The sequence below is a fragment of the Lathamus discolor genome, chromosome 2, assembly GCF_037157495.1.
Source record: "Lathamus discolor isolate bLatDis1 chromosome 2, bLatDis1.hap1, whole genome shotgun sequence".
Classification (NCBI taxonomy): domain Eukaryota; kingdom Metazoa; phylum Chordata; class Aves; order Psittaciformes; family Psittacidae; genus Lathamus; species Lathamus discolor.
This window is the reverse complement of record NC_088885.1, coordinates 90,923,463-90,949,716: the sequence shown is the minus strand read 5'-3', so window position 1 is coordinate 90,949,716 and position 26,254 is coordinate 90,923,463. Positions and strand designations below refer to the sequence as shown.

Sequence of the window (26,254 nt, the reverse complement as noted above, 5' to 3'; positions counted from 1 at the left end):
TTTCAAGTTTGGGCCCTTCTGAGTAGATCAGGTAAGAATTTTTCATCTAGGTTGCTTCAAGGAAAGATGTGCATTATTACACAGATTCAGTGACCACAGAATCATAGGTTGGAAGGGACCCAATCTATCTATTTTCAGTCTATTCCTAGTGGCTTTTGTCTTGTCAGGGGTACCACAGAAGAGAGTCTTAATTTGCTTTACTACCCACCATCGGGTATTTAGCCACATTGATAAGATCCCCCATGAAGTTTCTCTTCTACAGGTTAAACAGCCCCATCTCTCTCACTCTCTCCCCATATATCAGAAGCTGTGGCTTCTGATAATTTTTGATAATTATAATTTGATAAATATTTTTGTGGTCCTTCACTGGATTTAGTCCAGCTAAATCTGGTATGTCTAATTCTTTCTCGTTTTGGAAACCCAGGCCTGGAAAGAGCACTGCTGAGTAGAGGGGAAGGATCACGTCCCTTGATCTGCTAGTGACACTCTAATGCAACTCAGGGTGCTGCTGACCTTCTTTTCTGCATGGGAATGTTGATTTTTATGTTCAATTTGCCATCCACTGGGACCTCTGGGTCCTTTTGTGCAAACCCGTTTTCTGTTCCAGCTGCTTGACCCCCAGCATGTGCTGGTTCCTAAGGTTATACCTCCCCAGGTGCATGACTTTGTATTTCCCTACATTAAAGTTAACGAGGTTCCTCTCTCTTTCCACTCCTCCAGCATCTCCAGGACACTGAGAGCTGGAGAAGCATCTGGTGTATCAGCCAGTCCTCCCAGTTTTGAATCATCTTCAGACTTGCTGAAAGAGGATGTACTCTGTCCCAGCCTCTAGGTAATTGCAGAAGATATTAAACAATATTAGTGCCAGTATCAACTACTGGGGTACACCACGGATGACTGGCACCTGTCTTGACTTTAAGATGCTAATCACAACCCTCTGTGCCCAGCATTTCTACCACTTTTCAGCACACCTTACTGGCCACCTACCTGGCCTGTGCATCATCAGTTTGCCTATAAGGATATTTTAGGAAAAATTGTCAAAAGCTTTAGTAAAGTTGAGATAAATAACATCTAATGCACTTCCCTCATCCACCAAGTTTGTCTTCTCATCATAGAAGGATTCAGGTTTCTTAAGCTTCGTGTCTCCTTTTCCTCTATAAAGCCTTTATAACTATCCCAATTACCTTTTTGTCCTTCTTGTGTTTAGCAGTATCCTCCAGGATCATTTGCTCCCACACCTTCCCACGGACCAAGGTGAAGCTGACTAACCTGTACCTGCCAAGGTCTTCCCTCATGTCATTTCTGAAGATCATAGAATCACAGAATGGTTAGGGTTGGAAAGGACCTTAAGATCATCTAGTTCCAAATCCCCTGCCAGGGACAGGGACACCTCACTCTAAACCATGTCACCCAAGGCTCTGTTCAACCTGGCCTTGAACACTGCCAGGGAAAGTGACAAGTGAAAGGGATAAGTGATATCCTCTCTCTTCCAGACTCAGGAACCTCTCTCAGTTGCTACTACCTTTCTAAGATCAATGGAAGATAATCAAGAGTTGCCTCACAGTGATGCTGACCAGGTCCTCAACAGTCATGAGTGCTGCCCATCAGGTCCTATGGACTTCTGTGTGTCCAATTTGCTTACATTTTCCCTAACATGGTTCTCCTGCACAGTGGGTAGGTATTCGTTGCTGCAGAATTTTTCACTGGTCTCAGAGACTTGAGATTCCTGTAGACAAATCTTACCAGTAAAACCAAGACAAAACAGGCATGCAGTAGCTTGACTTTTTTCATGTCTTTCTGTAGCAGTGCTCCAGCCCTGTTCAGAAGTGAGTCCAGGTTTTCCTCATGTCATCCTTTTGCTGTTGATGTATATTTGTGGCGTTAAAAATGGTATTTCTGAATTCTTACGAGTCAGCTTCCCTACTTGTGCTTCTGTTGTATTTCACATTAATTTCTGCTAATGTTACACCAGCAGCTTAAGTCAACTGGGAACTTGTTGCATGTTACAAAATCCTTTTTTTCTCCTAACTTTTTTGGTAACTTAAAAAAACTGGTGTAAATTCTTTCCCTTCCTTCTGCCAGTGCAAAACAGGAAGTGTAGACCCGAAAGACTATGAAAATCTTACTGGGAGAGAAGAGTTTTGTCAGTATTGTCTGTGAAATATTAAAGTATGAGTTCTTTTAGTAAAAAAAAAATTAATGAAACAGTCACTGCTGTCCCATAATCAATCTTAAATGAATAAGACTGTGGGTAATCTCAGCATTAGCACCCAAGGTTTGTGCATGCACTCTGCTGATTATGTTTAAAATATGAGTCTTACCCTTTGGGGAGTTTGAATTCTTTTGTTTCTTTGATGTTCTTTATTCCAGTTCTCTTTTCTTCCTCCAAGTGTTTTCATTGCCAGCCAGCACCCTGTGCCTATGGAACTAGTGGCAATAGCACGCTTGCAGGTCTGCAAGACTTATTGTTGCTTTACTTAGCAAGCTAGAGCTCTGCCAAACAAGTTGCTTTGGATCTAGATACCTTTACTTAATGGAAATGAAAAGCCTTTCTTTAGCACTGTAGGGAGCATTTACGTCCGCCTTGTGTTTCCTGCCAGAGTGCAGTTCATGGGAGTACATGTAGGGAAGGAAACCAAAACACTAGTACCAAGCTGTTTTCCTAGAATGACATGGCATTTAGATAATCCTTCTGTAATGATACAATTCTTCTGTCTTGTTTGCCCTTTGGAGGGTAAGAAACGTGAAAGGAATAAATATAAAAGAAAGCCAGGTTGCTAGAGGAAAAGATAACCTGCTGAAATAGATTCTCTGATGCTACTCTGGGTAAATACCAATCATAAGTAAAATGGTTATATGAAGTGGACCACGTTGAACCTCCTATCTCCCCTGGTGCCATTATATTAGTCATTTATCGAGGTTTAGATCCTGCAAAGACCTACCACCTTATCTGTACCTGGAGACTTGCTTTCTAAGCAGGTGCACTACTGATGCATCTGGTGATCTATGCTTGTAAGTTTTTTTACTATGGAAGAAATAAATCAAACCTTGTGATTCTTAAAGTCAATAGCAAAAGTTTTACTGGACTGAGAGTAGCAAAGATAATCTATTCTTTGCCTGCTTTATGAAACCAACTATTTTCAGTAACTACTATGAACACCATTGTTTCCTTTCACTTCTCGGAGTGTCCATTTATATACTGCTGGTCAATTTTTACTGCTATTTACTGTTACTATTACTAATCTTTCAGGTTCCTAGTTTGTTTGGGGTTTTTTTCGAGTCACTGTTACTCCAGACAAAGTTGTGTCACTGGAATTTCTGGTCTGTAGGCAGGAAACTGGGAAGAAATTTTGTCCTTTCCCAGAATAAGCCCAGATGGGAGCTTGGTAACAGAACAGCTCATTCAGCAAAATGCCAAAGCTGCTTAGCTCCACGGTCAGGGGGTTGTGGAAGTGTAAGGCATCAGTAAATCATTTGTCTTATTTATACTAGAGCTTTTTATGGAGTCAGCATTGTGCTGTAGAGCATTCAGATACTGTATAGTCAATGTTCCAACATAAGACTCTCCTAGCAAAAGATTTTCAGCTGACTCTACCACTTGATTGGATTGAGATAGAATTATTACAGTAGTATATTTCATGAACTGTGCAGTTCATCAGCAATGAAATTTTAATCAAGCTGTACAGTAATTTTGAGAACTGTGAGAATGTCAACTTAATATCCTCGCCACCTTAAATCCTGGTATATGCCTAGGGAGAGAGACAAATTAGATTTACTAGTAGCTGGCAGGGGAAGATGTGAGAATAAGAGAAACAGAGATAGCAAATAGGGAAGTTTAGGGATTAATCTAAACCTTTCTAATGTTCTCATCCATTACTCAGTGAAAGAGAAAATGGTATACTGTGAACACAGCTCAAATACACTAATCAACAGTTTCTTGAGTAAGAATTGCACTAACCAAAATATTTTGCAATTGACACATGATCTGGAAACATCACTTTGTGTGTCTAGGCCGCACAAATTAATGCTCAGTTTAAGGAATAGGAACAAACATCAACTGTATCTCCAGCCATGCATAATACCTAAATAAATACAATGGCTTGCTAAGGGTTTTCCAGGTGTCAGTGAGCATCATCTATTTTGATTCAAAGAGGTAGCTATCAAGTCATGATGTTCTACAGATGACTTACTGATTGCCAGCAGGTGCCCAAGGCACATCCTCATATCTCATAGTTGCATTGTTGTGGGCAGAATGACCATTCTCAACATAGAGAACATCACATAAGTTTTTAAGATGGATCTGGAAAGCTGCCCAGATTATACATCAATTTGTGTGCCTTCCAAATCATAGGGAAAGTAAAGAGATTGAAAAAAAGGTTTTAAAAGCATTGTATGGCTTTTTCTTAAGTGTATGCAATTATAATCAATAATTATTACTTTCTTCCCAGCTCTCTTCTTCTTCTTACACAACCACCCTTACACATTCAGTATTGCATCAACACAGAGTTCAGCTGAGGACTGGTTAACTTTACACATATGTACATGAGTGGGAGATCTGTGAAGTGTGGATGCCCTGACTAACTGTGGGCGTGCAAATCCTGACCCACCTGTAGAACTAGTTGCTTCCTATAGGTGGGTAGGCAAAGTGGAAAGGCCAGGGTCAGCTGCTCAATTAATATGTTGCTACATGTTAAATTACATATTAGGAAGAAATTCTTCTTTGTGAGGGTGCTGAGGCACTGGCACAGGTTGCCCAGAGAAGCCGTGGATGCCCCATCCCTGGAAGTCTTCAAGACCAGGCTGGACAGGGCTTTGAGCAACCTTTTCTAGTGGAAGATGTCCCTGCCTGTGGCAAGGGGGATGAAACTAGATGATCTTGAAGGTCCTTCCCAATGAAAACCAGTCTATGATTCTATGATTTATGTGGCCCAAGTTCTTTTGCATAATTTTTTGTATAGGCTGATCAGAATTATGCATATCATGGTTTAATTAGGAGTAAAATTACTCTGGTAGTTGTTATTTCTTTTAAAGAAATTTATTTATTTATTATAAAGAATTTTATTTGCCCTTCTTAGGTGGAACTTTGAATTTTAGAAGGGCTCAGGTTGACAAAATATATTCCTGAATTCCTATCAGTAGTGTCCTTCACTAGATGAAATGTTAATGTTAATTTTCCATGCCTGTTGGTTTGCACTTTTCTACGTTGAATTTAATTTTTTACTTTTATCACTATATTGTCTCTCAGCCCCATCAGTCAGTATTCCAAAAACCTTTGCAACTTTTTGCATTCAGCTCACATTTTGATGATCCTGAATAATTTTTATCTTTACATCTTAAGATCTTTTCGCAGATCATTTATAAAGATGTTGAAGAGAGGAGGTTTGTATGTGATCTTGCTGATAACTGCACTTCTTCCTCCACAGAGAGAAGTAGTCATAAAATTCTACCCCACAGTTCCTTTCTTTTAATAAACTAAATGAAAAGAGGTATTTTGTTTATCTCCAGACAGCTGACCTATTAAGGAAACAGTAACTAGAATTTTACAGCTTTTATGAAAATTCAAGTACACAGTTGATTGTTTATAAAAAATGCTTACTGCAGATTTCTCAACACCCTACTTCAAAGGGGTACCTTAAATATTTTTGGTGAATACAACACTCATCACCTAAAGAATTTTAAACACTGCTTTTGTGGAAGAAATTAAATTGTAAAGTATTGCTGAGCATTGAATCATCAGTCCCTAACCCAACCCTTTACAAATTTGAGCATATCGGTGTACCTAAATAGGTATGCATGTAGGTATAACCGAGATTTTCATTTGAAGGACACCTGTCTTATTTAGGTTTGGTAGAAAGTGTAATTTTCTCTCTATTTATTAATAACATGGTCATCGGCTGTGATTTAAGCTCAAAGCCCATCTTAAACTTGTAGGTGGAAAGTAGTCATTGAGGGATAACAAAAGTGATGCTATTTCTAAACCAAAACTTTCTGGAGTAGAGCTGTGCTCCGGAGTCCCAGGTTCAAAGCTACCAAGGGCTTAATGATATGTATATGGGATGCTTTCTGTATGCCTGATATTCTTAGGAAAACAGAGGACTATATGCTTTTGCATACAAGACACTGCTTAATGCATGATGAGAACAAGATCAGACACTGGTCTTGGAGCTTTTCAATACTTTCTAAGGATGATCATGTTTTGCAATCAGAGGTTTCTGATCCATTGATATTAGTTTACCGAAATAATTATGATATTTTTCATTGCATTAGTCAATACATATAAGACCCTGATAGTTACATAAGCATAATATATATTGGATGGTCTTTAGGCACTGTTCCATCTGCTTATTTCTTGGGGGAGGAATAATTTATTTTTTCTGCTCTGTAGGATGCTATGTTGCTGATTAACAAACAATGAGAACAAATGTCATGCAGCTGCTACTGGTTTTCACTTAACCAAGCTTTACAACAGTCCTGCAGTGCTAAGGTGCCAAGCACATGGCAGTTAACTACTAATTAAAGAAAGCACTTTGATTAATATGTATTTTTTCCAATATGTTGCACAACTTACTTGATGACTTGTGACTGAGACAACAGTTTCTTTATTCCAGCATCTACAATTTTCATTGTCAGTTTTGCTTTGCAACCTTTCAGCCTGTTTCATGCACTAGCAATTCCCTTTGGGATGGGAATTCCTCAGAGAAAGCTGTTATTGAAAGGTGTTACCTTTCCTCTAGCTAAATTCCTGTTAAATCTTGATCTCAAAAGCCTTCTGGTGGACAGGTAAGGAATTCATTGTAATATATAGAACCTTCATTATAAATTGCAATCTATCCATTAAATTGACATTAGAGGCAAAGCAAAAAAAAAAATAATCCTAAAATCTCACCTCTAGATTATTAGTTAATCTTATTTTTGACACAGTGGAAGCATCCGAGTGAGAAATCTATTTACCAAATGAATTCTGTGTAATCAGTTAGTAGAGGGCGAATCAACTCCTTTACAGTGCTTCAAATGTAAATTAGTATACAATGATATTGATGTGGTATTGATTTATGAGCCAAAATGTTGTTTGAAATCAGCATGAAATGGAATTTGCAGGGTGTTCTAAGCTGTGACTTGCTGTCATGTAGATATTCTTAATGTAGCTGGAATGCTGATTTTAGAAGCATGCAGTTCTAATACCTGATGATTTATCTAAACCTCACTCAAGTCAGTAGAAGCTTTTATTAACTTTAATTGTTTTTTTTATTTCAATTGCTAAGATTCAAATTCTGGTAGTTTTATTTGAAATGTTATGTCCAAAATTCTAATGCTTCATTTCTGAAAGCCTGTGTTTTGGTTATAAATTTCTTGTGCATTATCATTTAGTTTTAGTGTTGTGTCATTTAGCAAATATTATCCCTAGAAGTAAGTTGTGCTAAGAAACTATATCTCCATTTGCCTGATGAAGAATGCAATTGCTTTAGTGGGAATTTTTCTGGTAGTCAACAAAACACAATACAGAATCAGATATCCTCAAAATGAATATTTGTGTGATAATTACAGTTCTATTGATTTTTTTATTTTAATTTTTTAACCTGTGGAAAAAATCCAAAGAATGATTTAACTGCACTTATTGCCTATACTTCAGCTTGTACAGAAATGGGGGAAAAGATGCAAATGTCTCACTGAGCAAGGCTGTGAATAGCTTTAAAAAGGCAATTTCAGCTGGGCAGCAGGCATGCTGACAGATGCTTCACCTTTATCTGAAATAACAAGACAATCCTTAAGTGGCATTTTCTGGTTTTGTTGGACTGAGGAAACAAAAAAGTTAAAACACATAAAAAAAATACCAGTGCAAGAGACAGACTTTAATATAATGGCAGATAAAGTGCCAAATATACATATATACATGTACATAACCATAAAGGAAGCTATTTAAAGATCCAGGCATAAACCATCATGAATGGATATGAAAGCATATGGCAATATTTAGTCTTAATGAAACTTAAGAGTCAGTAGGGATCTCATTTTACATGGAGCCGAGTCCCAGTCCTTATTTCTGTCATCTTCCTCATTTTGCGAACTGCACAAATGTGTTTTTTTTTTTTGCCCCCAAATATACTTAATTTCATGTTTATTTGCTGACTCTGAATTATTGATGATAACCACTGTTCCATATAAAGTCTGCATTTGTAGGGACAGCAGGCAAAAACAGCAATCTTAATTTTCACTGAGGAAATGGGACTCATGCAGCAACCCTGATTGGAATAATGTTTTGAACATTTTCTCAGCCTTTCCACATATTTGTTGTCAAACTTTGGAATGCTGGCCTGTTGAAAGAAATGGTCTCTTATGGAAAAGCTAATAAAATGTGATATAAGAAAGCAGAAAATTTGATGATGGTTTTCTTTTCTCTCTAAAAGGTTATTTAAAAAAAAACCAAACATAAAAGGAATACAATGATTGCCATTTGTTTTTTAAAGAAGTTTTTTCTTCTATTGAACTAGCCGATGCTGTTTACTGAATGAATATTGGATGCTTGCAGGTTAGTGGAGGGAATTGAGTGACTATGCAATACCATAACGTATTCCCCCCTCCAAACACTGTGAGGATAGATTGTGTATGTAGATTGCAGAGTCTGGATTTCATTTGATGTTAGGATTGAACTTTCTAAGGCAAACTGGATACATTTAGGCTTGATCCAAAAACTGTTGATCACCAGGTCATTTCCCATGTATCTCAGAAAATCTGTATGCAGCTTGGAGCTGGGGAGACACACAAACATAGAAAGCCAATGAAGACCAGCATGCCTTTTTTCCTTCTTTCTGCTTATAGGAGGCAAAACAATCTGCATTTCATAATGTTAAACAACAGTCATATCAAAAGTGTGATTGTCAAATTGTATTCCAAATAAGTACTTCCTGATAACAGAAAGTTGGTGATGTTCAGGCTATTCGGCTTGGAGAAAAGAAGGCTGCGTGGAGACCTCATAGCAACCTTCCAGTATCTGAAGAGGGCCTACAAGGATGCTGGAGAGGGACTCTTCACTAGGAACTGTAATGATAGGACAAGTCATAATGGATTAAAACTTAAACAGGGGAAGTTTAGATTGGATATAAGGAAGAAGTTCTTTACTGTAAGGGTGGTGAGGCACTGGAATGGGTTGCCCAGGGAAGCTGTGAATGCTCCATCCCTGGTGGTGTTCAAGGCCAGGCTGGACAGAGCCTTGGGTGACATGGTTTAGTGTGAGGTGTTCCTGCCCATGGCAGGGGGTTTGAAACTTGATGATCTTAAGGTCCTTTCCAATCCTAACTATTTTATGATTTTATGATCATGTAGCAGGTACCTTTTAGTTTTGTGTCATATTAATGGCATGTGCTTTTTCCAATTATCTTTATGATTCTTTCCTGTAATATAGGTTATAATAATGTCTCTTTCTGTCCTTAAGGTATATAAATATTTAGTCCTATAAATATTTATGCTCTAGTTAAATATGATCTAGGGTGTCTGACTGAGTGGAAATACTCAAGAGTACAGCAAAATATGTTACAAATGGTTTAAGGGAAAATGAGGACTCCAACCAGAAGCTGTCAAGGGAAACTTTTTGCTTTATTGCCACAGGATTGAACTGAGAGAACTTCCTGGATTCTTGTGGGTGCACTCAAATTTTGTTAATCCTTCAGGAAGCTGCTCAGCATCAAGTTTCCTTTTAGACCTAGTATCTCTGAAATATAAACTCCCTTCTGGAGGTCATACAGTATAAGGCAGCCATGAAATCTAGAGATACATCAGGCACTTTTGGTGTTAGGAAAACTTTACAATCTGCTCATTCCATATTTTGCAGAGGGGTTTGCGAGTCCTTCCTAGTCACTTGTCCAAAACTCAAATCAGCCATGGTGCATGTGTCCAGACCCCATAGAAGTCAATGTCTAAAGAAAGTTTGTCCTGTCCATGAAGAGCAGCCCCCAGACATGCTTGTTCATGTGCATTTCTTTACCCTAGAACCTTTCCCTCATGTTTAATGTGAATCAGCATTGCTGCATTTTAAATCCATAATTCCTTCTTCATGGGCATAGTGAAAAGATTGTTCTTTTCTTTGCAGCTGTCTTTTGTATTTGAATCTGCTAGAATTGCCCCTCCTCCCCCTTCTTTTCTTTAGGCAACCACATTCTTTCTGATTTTCTTTCCTAACTACCTGTTTATAAGCTTAGGTCAAATGTTTATCTGTTCTTCACGTTATTGTTGATTCTTTTGTGAAAGCTTGCTATGCGAGAAGCTGATGTTAGTCCTGTAGTCAGGACTTAGTTGAGTACTCATCCTCCCTCAACCTAAAATAGATCTCTTAGAAAATCTGCTCAGTGCATCTTTTCCTTTTCACAGGCAACAGCCTGGTTACCACTGAGTTTCACACCTACCCTATAGCAGTTTTGTCAGGATTCTTTTTCCCTAGTTAGCTCATGAGAATGCCAAGAGCAGCAATAAAAAAACCTTTACTCCCTTACCCAGAAGTCCTTACATTTTGTTCTAATTAGATATATTTTTATTACTTATTGTAGCTGATGCTATTTCAGGTGTAAAATGAACTGCAAAGTAGAGAAACAAAAGGAGAAAAAAATTAAAAAGAAAAACAAAAAAGGAAGGAGGAAGGTGAGGGCTGGTTTGATACTTTAGGGAATATGGAAGTATCACATTCCCCTTTTGCTACCTCAGTGAAAAAAGATTTTGACACTGGCATGGATTTTTGGACAAATTACTTTTCTCTCTTTTACTGCATTCTCTAAATCATAAAGCAAATGTTTGCATGTGAATCATTTGCTTGCCATTAGCAGGTATTCCTCATACCATCATATTAGCAGGTTGCTTTTTCAGCATTTTTGGGTAACTTTTTTAGCTAATGTATACATCCAGTTGACATTTGTCATTTTCTTCCGGTAGACACTGTAATCTATAGCCAGTTAGTAGTTCTCCAGCCATCACAACAAATAAACATCACACAATATAGTCAATGTGACATGAGATTTCCCAACACACTACACCACCATGCTTTGTAGCAGTTCCTGGTTAAACCTGTATTTTTATACTTTCTCTGAAGAGAATAATTCAGTAAACATGGGCAGCCCTTACTAAACAGATTGTACTACCAGTGTTACACACTTTTTCATGCCAAAGGCATAGTAAGTAATTTCAGGAAGAAATGGGTTGAATAGTTTTAATGCAGTGATTGAATAGAAAGTGATTATTTTTATTGTGTGGTCAGTGACACGTTTGTTCTCTCATTCACAGAGAGAAGGAATAGCTTGGCCAGAACAGAACAACATATGCAATATTAAGGTGATAGAATTCTGATTTCTATAAAGTTGTTTCTTGTCTATTTACACAGGTTAATTAAGCACACAATACCAATTTTGAGATCTACTAAATCAACAAAAATAGACTCATAGAATGGTTTGGGTTGGAAGGAACCTTACAGATCACCTAGTTCCATTCACAGGGACACCCTCCACTAGACTAGGCTCCCCAAAGCCCCATCCAACTTGGCCTTGAACACTTCCAGGGATGGTGCAGCCATGTCTCTGGGCAATATGTTCCAGTGTCTCACCATCCTCACAATAAAGAAACTCTTAATATCTAATATAAATCTACCCTCTGTCAGTTTAAAGCCATTCCCCCTTGTCCTGTCTTAATGCTAAATTAAATGTCCTGATGTCCTGACCTAAAATGCTAAATTAAGTTTCCTTCAGCAACTTTACAAACACAAGATAGCTCAGCTACTAAGGTCAGATTCTGTTTTTGCTGTTGACATAGCTTTTGCTAGAAAATTTCACTGTGATTCAAAATACATTTATGCAGACAATATTCATATTTTAAAGCTGCACATTGCCCTGTTTTTTCATCCCAGTGGGCATTTGACTTGAGTTTTTTCAGCATAGGTTGAAAACATATTTCTCTCGCTCCTAATGTCTCAGATAAATCTGAAACTGCTACTTTTCTTACTCATTGAAACAATGAGAGGCATTTGTAAATGACAGATATTTCAATGGTTACTACAGTGATGCAAAATAATATGAGCAAAGTTTTCCATATGAGCTTAAATGAATACCCATCTTACTGTAATAAATGGATGACCAAATGAGTTAAATAATTTTTAGTGTTGTCAGACTCCACATAAGAGGCCAACATTCCTCTTACTAGGGCTATAACATCAATACCGAGCATTAGTTATACGAAATTCAGGAAGGGGAGGGTTAGGTTTTCTATATATGACATTCACATTATGCATCACACACTGTCCCTTTCTTTACCTGCAGGGCAACTGTGGGTTTAAAAAAGCAGTTGTTGCAACACAGGGAATTGAAATATGTAGCACAATTGCAGTGATTAAAGGAGGAAAAGGCTATGACAGCTATATTTCTTAGCAGCCATAAAGTGTTAATTACAGTGCTATTCCTTTTTCCAATGTTATATTTAAAAAAATTATTAAATAGCTCTCAAAAAATACATTTGTATTCTTACATGCAGATTTGAAAATCTTCAGTAATACAAATGTGTAAAGCTCTTAAAGCAGATTTTAATTTTATTATACACCAAATAGAATTTAAAATATTCATGAACAGTTGAATGGGAAAAATATCCTAGAAATTCTTTGCAAGCGTTTAGTTACAAGTTATGTCAGGTTTAACTAAGATGACATTCCCTGATTTCATTGTCAGCCACCACACTTCTATTCTGCTTCCTGTCACTTGTTTGCAATATAGATCACTTAAATACATGTTACTGCTTCTGTTAAACTGGCAGGGTGGAATGGTAAATGCAATATTAGGGCATTCCTTTTAAGCTTCTATGCCTCCTAAGAAATGAGACACTGTTGTGTTGATCCGCAGTGTTGATTCTTACTTGGCTTTTTAAAAGTATACCATTCATGTATAAATTTTGTTGCACCTCAAATAGAAAAATCAACTTTATCATTATTGTGATTCTAATTCATCTCTAGGTGTTTAAGTCTTTTGCTGCTAACACTAATCCTCTGAAGCTGGGAACTGAGTTTTTTTAATGTGGCTTGTTAATGCCAGTATAATAGCACTGACAGTAGGGGGCCTAGATTTATGTTCTCATAGAGATTAAGAAGGATTTAAAGTATTTTTTCTAGAGAGAGATAATTACTACCATTTTCAGTGTTCTTTTATATTCTAATTGTTTACCAAAGGACCTTAGGTATCACCAAGGCACCTCACAGTATTTGTTGTAAATCCCCTGAGTCAGCCTTCATGCATAATATCTCCAATCTCAAAAGAAAAGAGCCAAAATATATGATTCATCAGTAGTAACTGGCTCTTCACATCTACCTGGTAGATTCTCTAGGAAGTCGACATCCTATATAAGTCTGGTGTTGACCAGTATAAGTACTTACTAGATTGCTATCTATTTGTCCCAAACTGTATACCCCTTTAATTGTCATGATACACTGCTTATGCCGGTTTTCATTCCCGTACGTGCAGGCTCAGCCTTCTGGTTTTAGGGGCCAGGGAAAGGTAAAGCCTCTCTTTCAGAGGGACGTGCTGACTCTCACTTACATCCAGCAAATACATCTTTTCCCTCTGTCGTGGCTCACAATGGACGTTCATTCAGACAAAACACTTTTTCCTGTTATAAATGCAGGAATCCTGTTATAAGTTAGAACTGATTTTTGTTTCTTAATGAAAGTCTACTTACATGTACTCCTATCTGCCGAGGCCTATCTATCTAAGAACACTTTGCCAGGATGTATTTCTGTATACTTAAAAGCAGGAATATAAAATCCCCCCAGAAGAACTGCATATCCATCTCTATGCAACATGTAATAATGCATATATGAGTTTGCAATTTGATATGTTATTAAAGAAAAGAACATGTGTTTGAAGATTATGAATGAGTCTTATTCAATAATTCAATAATTTTTATTCTGTTCAACTACACTTCCATGTCAATAGGCATGGCCTTTTTGTTTATTAAAAGTTTTATTGGTTTTCATGACTCTTAGAGTAGAAGCAATGTTTGCCCAGAGGAAGGCAGAAGTGCACTACTCCTTCATGCTAGGTATGGACATATTTTGCTTTGGGTCCTCTTGAAGCCAAAGGAACTCATTTGAGAAGAGAGATGGTAGTAATATATTTTGCTGACTCAAGGCCTTTGTTTTGGTTTCATGACTGCCTTGTTGACTGCACTTTGTCAGTTCTGCAGGTGTGTATTTGCTGAAAGGGAGAAGATTCCTCCTACCCAGGCTGTGGAGTGGCAGGCTCTGCAGAAATTCATGAAGAGTACAAGTCGTGCATTTCCTGAGCACTGAATTGTAGTTCTTGCTGGCATCAAGGATAGATTGCAAGCCATATATATAGTCTGTCTATAGAAGGAGATATATGCTTTATTTTACTTGTAAACTGTCACATGTAGGTTTATAACTGATTGAGTACTGATTTATTTCTCATATATGACTCATTTTTGAAATATGTTTAAATATTTGTAAGGCACCTTCGTTTAAGTTACTCAAAACCAAGATATATGGTACTGCAGCTGCCAAACCCAAGATCTCAGAAATTATGAATAAGGTTTAAACGGCCCCCTCCTGCTTTGAGCAAGAATGATAAATTGTTATGGTTGTATTTTTTATTTCTGATTATTTTTTTTTTATGGGACACCTACTCCTTGTCTTCAAGTGTTTGGTTGTTTTTGGGTTTGTTTTTTTTTTGGCGGGGGGGGGTTATTATTTTTCTTATTTATATTTTTTTTCTGTCTGATCTTAGAAAATGTTTTGTTTCTTGATGTTGCATAGATTTAAATCTGTGTAATGTTTCTTGCCAAGATGGGTACTGCAAAATATTAGCTCTTTATATTCCTACGAATGTGATACAGGATATGAAAATAACAGAAAAATAAAGACATGGAGCCTGAGAATTAAGTTGTTTATACAATTACAAGAATCTGAACATATAATTGGAAATACAGTAACTGTAGCTCTATGGTAGTGGAAGAAGCTAACCCATATGTGTGTGCTGTCCTGAATATTGCATTGATGTAGTATTGAAAGCAAATCTCTTGAACAAGACACACATCCAAGGGTTTTACTATGCAATTTTAGTATGAAAATCCGTAGCAGGTGATACAAACTCATGCATTTGTGTTCTTTAACTGAACAGAAGAAATAATTTTGGAAAAATTCTGGTTCTCAATGTTCTTTTAACCCTGTTGTCTGTTAGTTCTTTTTGCAAATGGTGGACGTACCAACTAGGGGAGCAGCGCTGCTAGATTTAGTACTCGCCAACAAGGAGGGTTTGGTCGAAGTGGTGACGGTCAATGGCAGCCTTGGCTGCAGTGACCATGAGATGGTGGAGTTTAGGATCCTGTGTGGGAGGAATAGAATACCTAGCAAAGCCACAGTTCTGGATTTCCGAAGGGCCAACTTTGGCCTCTTCAGTCAACTGCTAAGGGAAGTCTCATGGGAAAGTGTACTAGGCGGTAAAGGGGCTCAAGATAGTTGGTTAGCATTCAAGGACCGCTTCTTCCAAGCTCAGGATCGGAGTGTCCCAATAAGTAGGAAGTCAAGTAAGGGATCTAGGAGACCGGCGTGGTTAAACAAGGAGCTGCTGGGCAAACTCAAGTGGAAAAGGAGAATCTATGGATTATGGAAGGAGGGGCTGGCCGCTTGGGAGGAATATAGGACAGTTGTTAGAGGATGTAGGGAGGCAATTAGGACAGCTAAGGCCTCCTTGGAACTCAATCTTGCTAGTCGGGTTAAAGACAATAGAAAGGGCTTCTTCAAATACATAGCAAATAAAACTAACACAAGAGGCAATATAGGCCCACTGCTGAACGAAGTGGGTACCCTGGAGACAGAGGATATAAAGAAGGCAGAGGTGCTGAATGCCTTCTTTGCCTCTGTCTTTACTCCTGCAGACTCTCCCCGAGGGCCCCGGATTTCTATAGCCCCAGAAGGAGTCAGGACAAAGGAGGAGTTTGCTTTGGTAGATGAGGATTGGGTTAGGGATCAGCTATGCAAACTGGACATCTGTAAATCGATGGGTCCGGATGGAATGCACCCACGGGTGCTGAGGGAGCTGGCGGAGGTCATTGCTAGGCCACTCTCCATCATCTTTGGTAAGTCGTGGGAAACGGGCGAGGTGCCTGAGGATTGGCGGATGGCAAAGGTCACACCAATCTATAAGAAGGGCAAGAAGGAGGACCCGGGTAATTATAGACCGGTCAGCCTTACCTCCATCCCTGGAAAGGTGATGGAACAACTTATTCTTGACTCCATCACTAGGCATATCAAGGATGAGGGGGTCATTAAGAACAGCCAACATGGTTTTATGAGGGGGAAGTCATGTATGACCAACCTTATAGCCTTCTATGAGGAAGTGACTAGGTGGAGGGATGATGGTAGAGCGGTAGATGTAGTTTTTCTTGATTTCAGTAAGGCATTTGATACTGTCTCCCACAGCATCCTCATAGATAAGCTAAAGAAGTGTGGGCTTGACGATGAAGTAGTGAGGTGGATCGAGAACTGGTTGAAAGGAAGAAGGCAGAGAGTTGTGGTCAATGGCGCAGAATCTAGCTGGAGGTCTGTGACTAGTGGAGTTCCTCAGGGGTCGGTGCTGGGACCGGTGCTGTTTAATATTTTCATCAATGACCTGGATGAGGGAACTGAGTGCACCCTCAGCAAGTTTGCTGATGACACAAAACTGGGAGGAGTGGCTGACACACCAGAGGACTGTGCTGCCATTCAGCGAGACCTGGACAGGCTGGAGAGTTGGGCGGGGAGAAACTTGATGAAATTTAACAAGGGCAAGTGTAGAGTCTTGCATCTGGGGAAGAACAACCCCATGTACCAGTACAGGTTGGGGGTTGACCTGCTGGAAAGTAGTGAAGGGGAAAGGGACCTGGGGGTCCTGGTGGATAGGAGGATGACCATGAGCCAGCAATGTGCTCTTGTGGCCAAGAAGGCAAATGGCATCTTAGGGTGCATTAGAAAGGGAGTGGTTAGTAGGTCAAGAGAGGTTCTCCTCCCCCTCTACTCAGCCTTGGTGAGGCCGCATCTGGAATATTGTGTCCAGTTCTGGGCCCCTCAATTCAAGAAGGACAGGGAATTGCTTGAAGGAGTCCAGCGCAGAGCCACAAAGATGATTAAGGGAGTGGAACATCTCCCTTATGAGGAGAGGCTGAGGGAGCTGGGTCTCTTTAGCTTGGAGAAGAGGAGACTGAGGGGTGACCTCATCAATGTTTACAAATATGTAAAGGGTAGGTGTCAGGATGATGGAGCTAGGCTTTTTTCAGTGATATCCAGTGATAGGACAAGGGGCAATGGGTGTAAACTGGAGCATAGGAAGTTCCACGTTAACATCAGGAAGAACTTCTTTACTGTAAGAGTGACAGAGCACTGGAACAGGTTGCCCAGGGGGGTTGTGGAGTCTCCTACACTGGAGATATTCAAGGCCCGCCTGGACAAGTTCCTGTGTGATGTACTGTAGGTTACCCTGCTCTTGCAGGGGGGTTGGACTAGATGATCTTTTTAGGTCCCTTCCAACCCTTGGGATTCTGTGATTCTGTGATTCTGTGACTGAGTGAACAAGCAATCACATAGATTAAAAAAAAAAAATGCTTTATTTTAATAAAAAATATTAAGGGCCATCAAAATTTGTAGCTTTTATCTTCCTCACTGCTTTTATGTGATTTGTCACAAGCAAATTATTTTACTGGAAATTAACAACCTGTGTTTAAATTTCAGTCAGAACTTCTGTATTACAGCCTTGGAATACAGCATGGAATTGCAAACAGTTACCTTGAAGTCTTGTAAAACATTTTTCTTAGGCAAGATAAATTAAAGCAAAACAAATAAAAAGATCAGTGGGGAAGATAAATGTCACATCTCCAGTGCAAAACACTTAATGGAGTTATTTTATAAAACTCAAAAACTATTCCTTTGAGAGCAACCAATAAGAAGGTCTGATTTCTACAAAACAGTAAGTTTCAGTTCTTAGGAATCCAACGTAAGTTACAAGACTGCTCGTGCCTTAATACTTGTGGGGTGTATATAGATACCGTCTGAGACAGGAAGAGGTTTTTCTGTGGTTACTGATAGAACACATAGGGAGAAGACATGCTTCTGTACAGTCATAGTACATCTGTTTTCAAACCCCTACAGACCTCTTCTACTGCCATGCTTATTCTTTTGGTTTTTTTGGTTTTTTTTTTTCCGAAGCTTGTCCTTGTAGTAAGGCATCCCTGCTATGAATAGTAGGTGAATTCTTACCCTTTCTTTTCCCTTAGAGAAATAAATCTAGGGCTATTCATGATATCAAGCTGCATTCAGAAAATTTGTTGGACCATAGAACAAAAAGTTTGTAGCCAACTTGTTTCCAGTTGTTTTCTCGTACAAAATGCACCTACAGCCCATTCTGGTTTGAAGGAACATGTAGAAACATGTTTTGCAGGGATTCTCAGGAGCGCATGGGGATATGATGATGTCAAGGGAAGTGTTTCAATGGAACTGAGGAGCTTGTCACAGTTTTTAGTGGAGTTTCTCATCTCTGTATAACAATGAGTGCATTGCAGGGGTTCGTTTATTAGTTATAACATTACTTATATGTTTAAAAGTCCCTAGTTAGATGAGGTTTAGTTTTGTATTATTTGGCAACAGCAAGCAAACTAGTTGTTAATAAACTTTGCAAATAGTTACCGTTTTATGGAGAACTGCTTCTATTTGATGAGGACATTTAAATGGTTTATAAAAGCACATCTCAGACATATAAGAGAGTATATATTACACTGTTAATAGATAAAAGAGGAGAATTAACTGTGTGAAATCAATGAACTTTTAAATTGTGCATTAGCTTGCTATGTCCTGTCAAAAGGCATATGCTCTCTTGTCTAATTAAAATCTTATTAAACCCTCCATTGATATAATGAAAATGTCTGTATTATCACTGATTTTTGTAAAATCCCTAGGGGCTGGGGTGATTAATCATTATTCTTATTTTTTACTTGATTTAATTTTTACTATAGCACTCCATTTGGGGATTGTAGCTACCTCCTAACTGCAAGCCTGGCAACAAAAGAATGGAGCAAACGCTGACACTAATCAAGAAAGAGTACTTGAATAAATCACAATTGTCAATCAAGAGCTCTTTTGAGACAGTAAAGGAAAACTAATTGCATGTAAAGTACGTGTCACAAACAAATCCTACAGGAAGCCTACCTCACTCTGTGTTTTGCTATTATAGTATCTATAGGTGTCTCTTGCTAAAACATTACATCTTAACGCAGATATAGCCTGATTCAGCTTCAGAAGTCCCTTTACCTGATTCATATCTTATGTGGATGGCATTATCTATCTGTTGCTCCTACTAAAAATCTATGCTTTTACAGGAACCTGTAAGTATCTTCACATTATGCATTCTATATACTTGTAAAAATTAGATCTGTCAGACAAACAACATGATAGTTTGAATAGCATGAATCCTGGTCTGATTTTTGAGAAACTTCTCAGTAGAGTTTTGCAGGCAGAGGTTTTAGATGCTATATTGTGTAGAGAGCATGTAACTAGACGATCCTCAAAGCAGAAAAGTATGTTATTCTTTTAAAAAATATACAGTATATTTTTGAGACACTTTTTGACCTGAACACTCTGTTAAATTTAAGAGATTATCAATTACTATTTATATGTAAACATGCATACATAAGTTGTCTACTGGTTGTTGGTATTGTCACAGGTTTCTCAACCACAGTACAGGGAAGTTTGATCTTATTGATAATAGTAAGATTTCTTACAATTATTGCAGAGGAGGTAGAAAAACCTCTCAAAGGTGCAATTCCTATCTAATCAAGGTCTCTTAATTGACCTAATGGAAGTGAAGTAGAATTATATCTGTGATGACTTTCCTTTAATGCAGAAATAAGGCACTAATTTAAAACACTGGGTGGTAAAACAGTAAAACATGAGGGCATGCTAATTTCTGAGACTGGAGTTTGTTAGGCTTTGTCGGGTTGAGAGATGAATATAAACCTTTTGTGAGACAGAGCTATTTGAAATTTTATGCTGTTTACGAGATCATTGGGGTCCAAACAATGTTCATACACCAGGACGATTCATGCAAATCAATTCATGTTTAAAGAATGAAACAATCTACCGCAAGATCTCAGAGAAATGCAGGAAAAATTATCCCCAGAATCTATGAGATTTCAGGAAATTCACTTACTCTAGTATGTATGAGTTAGTATTGCCTAAACACTTTTTTAATTTCACAATTCTGCTTGTGAAAAGGACATTGCTGTATCTGGTGTGCTGCACTGTAGAGAAGGGCATGATCTGAAATTCAATCTGTTTTATCAAGCTGAGGAACTAGATCTTCATTTGAAATCTATTTCCATACATTTGCATCTGAAGATTTGGAAGCGTTGCTAGGAATGTTTTTATATTAGGAAAAGTGACAAAGACTGTCAATAAAGAGTCACCACACCTTCTCAAATTGCTTGCACTAAGAAATTGAATGCTGAATATGGATTGTTTTAACAGCCAGTAGACTGTGAAAGACAATAATTTTTTTCACTAGTTTAATGGTAGTCTTTTTAGTAGAATTAAAGATCCTTTATTAGATATGACCTATATGTAGAAAAGATTAACACCTTAGATTAGAATAATAATAGAAATTCTTGAAGCTTATGCCATCTGTGTTAGCCTGTGTCTATGGTGCAAAAGACCTTTGTGCTTCACAGATGTAATAGTAGCAAAGATTTCTCAGAAAATACTTCATCTTCCTCTGTAAATCACTTTGATCTAAAGATTTATATCATGTCTTCTTACAGGTATTTATAATCTTCTACCCTATAAGTAGTTTCAGTGGTATTTTAGAATAATTGCTGAGAAAGAAATTCTTAGCCCTTGGAGTGTGCTCCAGCACTGCCCATTCTTCTTTTAGTGACTGTCGACCAGAAATCTGTCATACCTGTGTAACCAGAATGACTTTTCAGAGGCTGTGTAGGGGAACGGAAGTGCAAAGACAAAGTGAGGTCTGAAGCAGGTTCTTAACACTTAAGCAATTTAAGTCTTTAGCAGATCACATGGTCCTCATCCATTCAAATGTGTCAGTCTCTTGCCTTTTCAAATTGTGTGGTCACTCATTTCCTCTAGCAAGTTACACTTCATGGAAATTTTCTTATGAAATAAGAACGAACTGGAAAACTGACAGCCTGGAAAAGAAAGTACAGGGTGGACAAAAGGAAAATGAAAACTCTATGTATAATTTAGAGAAAGTCTTAGGCACATGTTTGGTACATGTATATTTACAGCAAAAAGATCCAGGGCTTTTTACATGAAAATTTTTTTCTTGACATTACCACTTGATTACTCATTCTTTTCATCTAGATTTGCAATGTTGGATGTATGTGATACCTGATCACCTTAGAGTCAAAAGAATTTCAGTGTGGAAAAAGGGGATAATGCATTCATGTCTAAAATCTTGTTATCTCTTGATATTTGCAGAAGCAGCAAGTCTGGAGCAGTGCTTTTCCACAGAGGCTGAAGAAACTTTGTTCAGCACATTTCTTTACCCAGAAGAAATGGATAAAGATGTAGCATTTTCCACGTATCTTCATTAGGAGAATCTACCTACTCTCCCTTTCTGTTCGCCTGCTCTAAATACTCGTTTGTGCTCTGCAAAACAATTTTAGACCAGTACTTCACAGTCTGGCTAGATTACTTCAGGCAAAGAAGACACTACCCTTGAGCAGCAAATTAAGAAAGTGAATGAATCTCCTCTCCTATGCAGTGGAGGATAAAATGTGAGGTAGTTATGAGGATTTAATTCCCCTTTCTATGTAAAAAACATTGAGTTTTTCAGCAGGGAACACCACAGGTGTGCAATTTTCTATGCTGATGGTAACAGAATGGAAAAAAAGAATAAAATTGCATGGGCTTAGACTGTCTCTTGTGCTTTATTCCCTGAGAGATTAGGTTGTAGCGATGGCTGGGATACTAGGCAGCTTCACTTTCAGAGAAAGCGGCTAAAAAACTCCTACAGCTCTGTTTGTAGGATGGTAAATTTCACTCAACTGAGTGGGAAAAAGGAAAGAGGAGGGGTAAGTTCTATATAAGATGCTGTATGATGAGATGGTATATGATTTCTCTGGTCTTTCTTTTCTGAGTCTGAAGTAAATGTAGGATATGTGAACTAGGAGCTTAGCCTCAGGGCTTTAGTTAAATTCACTTCCTCTGATTTCATTCCAGATGTGGGTAACTGCTCGTTGGCCTTCCCTTGCAGAGGTCATTCCTGGGACCTGAAGAGTGAAAAGTGACAGTGTGAGACTACTGAAGGCAGAAATCAGTGGACCTTTGTGTATAAGGATCTTTAACTAGCCAGGTCTGGCCAAAGTCTGGAAAGATTAAATTGCATAAAGACAATAGAAATCATACCCTCCAGAGGAGCAGAGGATATTGAAATACAAGTTTCTGTGTCCTTCTGAATTCACAGTATTTTGATCTGATACCAGGGTATTGGTTACTCATAACTATTCCTCTGTCAGGGAGTGGTTGCTTTCACACCTGTGTGAGCTAATGCCAAAGATCCCTATGCCTCGTTGTGCCTAAAATCGCTACAAAATGGGCTTTGTTACCCACCGTTGTTACTGTGATGGCAGCCAAGTGTCTACTTTATTGTGTTTCACAGAGATGGATATCACACTTTGTTATCGCTTGATGCTAAATTGCACTATGCAGCAGTCAACTGGTATTCACACCTCTGTGTCCAGGTTTGCTAGTATGCCTACAAACATAGGAGAGTCAGATGATCTGTTATGCCTGTTTATTTCTTGAATATTAGGAGTCTCACCATTTGCTCTTTCCATTTTTTTTTTTTGTTTTGTTTTGTTTTGAACTGTGGACTGTACATCACATATGAGGCCTTCCTCTTTCTGTATTTTTATCGTGCCTGCTGTGGGGAACTCATGCTTCTTGACTAAAAAAGATATAACTGAATTGTCAAGGCTTGTGAATATTGTTGGGATATGTATAAAGGTTTCTTTGCATTATTTCCATGAGCTATTTTTTTAACTGAGATGTTGGTGTTCATCAAATAAGAATTTGAATCTCTGTGAGATAGTTTGCCTAGTACTTTAGTTCACACTATGACAAATGTGAGAGACCAGGATATATTACATGGTAAACAAACACTTTTCATGCCTAGTGTATTTCCATATATCTTTAAGTAATATGTACTACTCATATGCAAAGATACATCCAAATATTATCACTGTCTCCAAAAGCTGCTGCTTTTCCTGTATTATTCATTCAAAAATGCAACATTCTTGCTAGAAGTGCTTTTACTGAAGAAATTCACTCATTGCTTTTTTCCCAACACTCATTGATTTTTTTAACAAATGGCAGGGTAGTACCACTTTACAGACAACTTGATGCTGTTGGTTCAAATCCAAATGTTTAGCTGATTCATTCATAGATCACCCTGAGCTGGAGTATTTTTTCCTCTGAAATTGTTAATCTGTTTCTGCATAAGTTTGTTGTTTTGATTTGTGCATTGTTTTTTTGTTGGGTTTTTCTTCTTTTTTTTTTTTTTTTCCTTAAAATGCTGTTTCATTTTATTACTAGAAGGAAAGGAGTAAACAAGATTCAAAGATGATGATTACTTTAAAAAAAAAAGTTAATCTACTTGAGGTATCAAATTCCAAGAGGTACATGAAATTCGGAAAAAATATTCTGTTGGGATGAGTCCTGGGCAGAAGCAACCAACATTTGTTTCAAGAAAATATCTTTCTAGGTCGACATTGTTCATTCATTAAATGACCTTTATGGGGACAACTAACTGTCACCTTTTAAGCTCATGTATGAATAGATCTGTTTTATGGTATAAATATCAAGTCTTTTATAAGCAAGAAATTCAGCAGATGCATATACATATGCTTTTTCACATGCAGTGAAAAATACACGCAGAACAAAGCTGAGTTTCTTACAGAAATGAAAGCTATGTAAAAGGAGTGGGTCGGTTTTGGTGAACACACTGCTCTGAAATGAGTTCTTATGCAAGATGATTTTACACGCAGCAGGTGTCTTTTTTGCTCATTGCATGGCAGTGTTGGCTCTCTTGATGTCTCAATTTCAGCTTCCCACTTAATGAATCAATTTTCCTCACCTTTTCACTTATAATTGTTTTTTGGGTTTTTTTGTTTTTGTTTTTTTTTTTTCAATCCAAGCTTCTTATCATAGAGTAATCACTAGCAAGAAAATCTCCATTAATAATATGACCATGTAAAGTGATATGAGTTGTGGCATTTGAGCTTTTTTGTTGGAGCATCATATATGGACTTCAAACTTCTTCACTTTCATTCTCTCTCAAATGTTGAATTATAGATAGTCATATATGCCATTATTAATACAATAATAATACATTCAGAATTTTATGAATCTGAAAGCTATTTTCATTTCTGCATAGGTTTTTCTGCTGTAATATAAATAATTCAATTTCCCTTATTTTCTCTTTCTTTTGTACACTTCTAGTTCTTTGCTTTGCTCTTCACTAGACCTCCTCCAGCCCTTCTGCTTCCTCCTGATAGTGCTGCTTAGGTCTTTCAGAAGCTGAGCAGGAGGAATCAAGCATTTTACTGCCTCTTCCCTTTGCTATACATGTCAAGGGAAAATGTTAATAAGAATTGGATGAAACTGAGCTGTACTGTATTATTTGTTCTTGTTAACACCTTATGCATGACAGCTATTGATAAATTCTGGATTGGGAAATACCACTTCACACTGATACAACGTAATAAAAGTTGTGTAGTATTTGATTTCATGTAATAATGTTCAGTTATTTTATCAATTTTTGTCAAGCAAATTATGACAAATTAAGTGTTATGTAGGAAGTTTCAAGGTTTAAGCAGCTTCATAAGTCAGCATCTAATCAATAGCAGTAACTAATGGCCCCTAATTCTACACTGGTGACAAGCAGGGCTGTAATGGTTGGAAGACATGTATTAGATATTAATGTTTTGGAGGGAGTTTTACCACTTCAGATTGTAATACTGAGTAATTACTGTTGCCTTTAGTATGTCAAGATGTTAAATTTCTTTCAGGAAAATACAAGGTCAGCTGTTTGGTGTCAAACATTTCTTTGGACTCTAAATATCGAGTAATTAGGAAATAAATTTAATGGAAGTATTTTTAGAAAAATTATTGTATCTTCACTGGGGAGTAGGGAATTTCTTGTCATAGCAGGTCATTTTGTAAATTTTGGTTGAATGTTAACCTGCAAATAGACTCAATCTGACTTCTGTGAAAGCCATTTTGAACTTTATTCTCATGGTTTTATTGAGCAGGACATCTCATAAATTTGTCTTTACCATATAGCTTAATCTATAGGTTTTACCTTAAATATATAGTTTTAGCTTAAATATATAGGTTTTAGCTTAAAAAAAGTTATTTTTGAGTTTGAGCTGAACTTAATTGCTTATTTTTCTATTAGAAGGTATTGGAAAAAGAAGAAAACAAATACAACTGCTTTTGTTTCAGAGTACTAGAGGAGGACATTTGTATCTGCAGAGGTTTTGAACTCATGAAAAACTCACCCGAGAACCAATGAGTACAGCTGTCTCATGATCTTGATTCAATTCTATATCGTCACTGATAATGTGATGTTTTTTTATGTAAGTGTTCATGTGTGCAGTGTAGCCATTTTAATTGGAAGTTCTTTATTGGCTCTCCGGAAAGGCATATGTGCCACAACGTTTTGTGAGATTTCAGATCTTACAGAAATGGTTTTGCCTGATTTCCTGCTTCGTCCTTGCTAGGGGGACCCTCTGCTCTGATCACCACTCTGATGTAAGTTGTCTTTAAATCTTGTGTTTTATCAGCTAGAAAGTATGAGATACATGAAAATTCTTTGGATTCACTAAATAGAGTTCTGAAAAAGTGTAGGAAGAATATACTGGTTTTGACCAGGAAAGGAAAAGTGCATTGATAATACCTTGTGTTTAATATAAGACTAACAACAACAACAACAAAAACTACAATAAAGAACTAAACAAACACACACACATACACAAAAAACGATTTTAATCAAATAGGTAATATCCACTGGGCACTGGATTGGTTAATACCACATTGGGAGGATATAAGGAAGGAGCTACATTATCTTACAACTGGAAGAGAAATATGTTTCCACAAGGTTTCCTTGCTGTTCTTACACATTTTCATATAATTTCCCCTGAGAGGCATGCTGATACTCCTGAAAATATATAGTTCAAT

General features: G+C 37.7%; 1 long non-coding RNA gene across 1 annotated transcript; it reads left to right on the top strand.

Annotated features, from left to right (window-relative positions):
* The first annotated feature begins 731 nt into the window (after positions 1-731).
* On the top strand, positions 732-21,926 carry LOC136009302 (uncharacterized). Its single transcript, XR_010610473.1, has 2 exons — positions 732-832; positions 21,491-21,926. It is a non-coding gene; the product is annotated as an uncharacterized LOC136009302 (long non-coding RNA).
* The last annotated feature ends 4,328 nt before the right edge of the window (positions 21,927-26,254 follow it).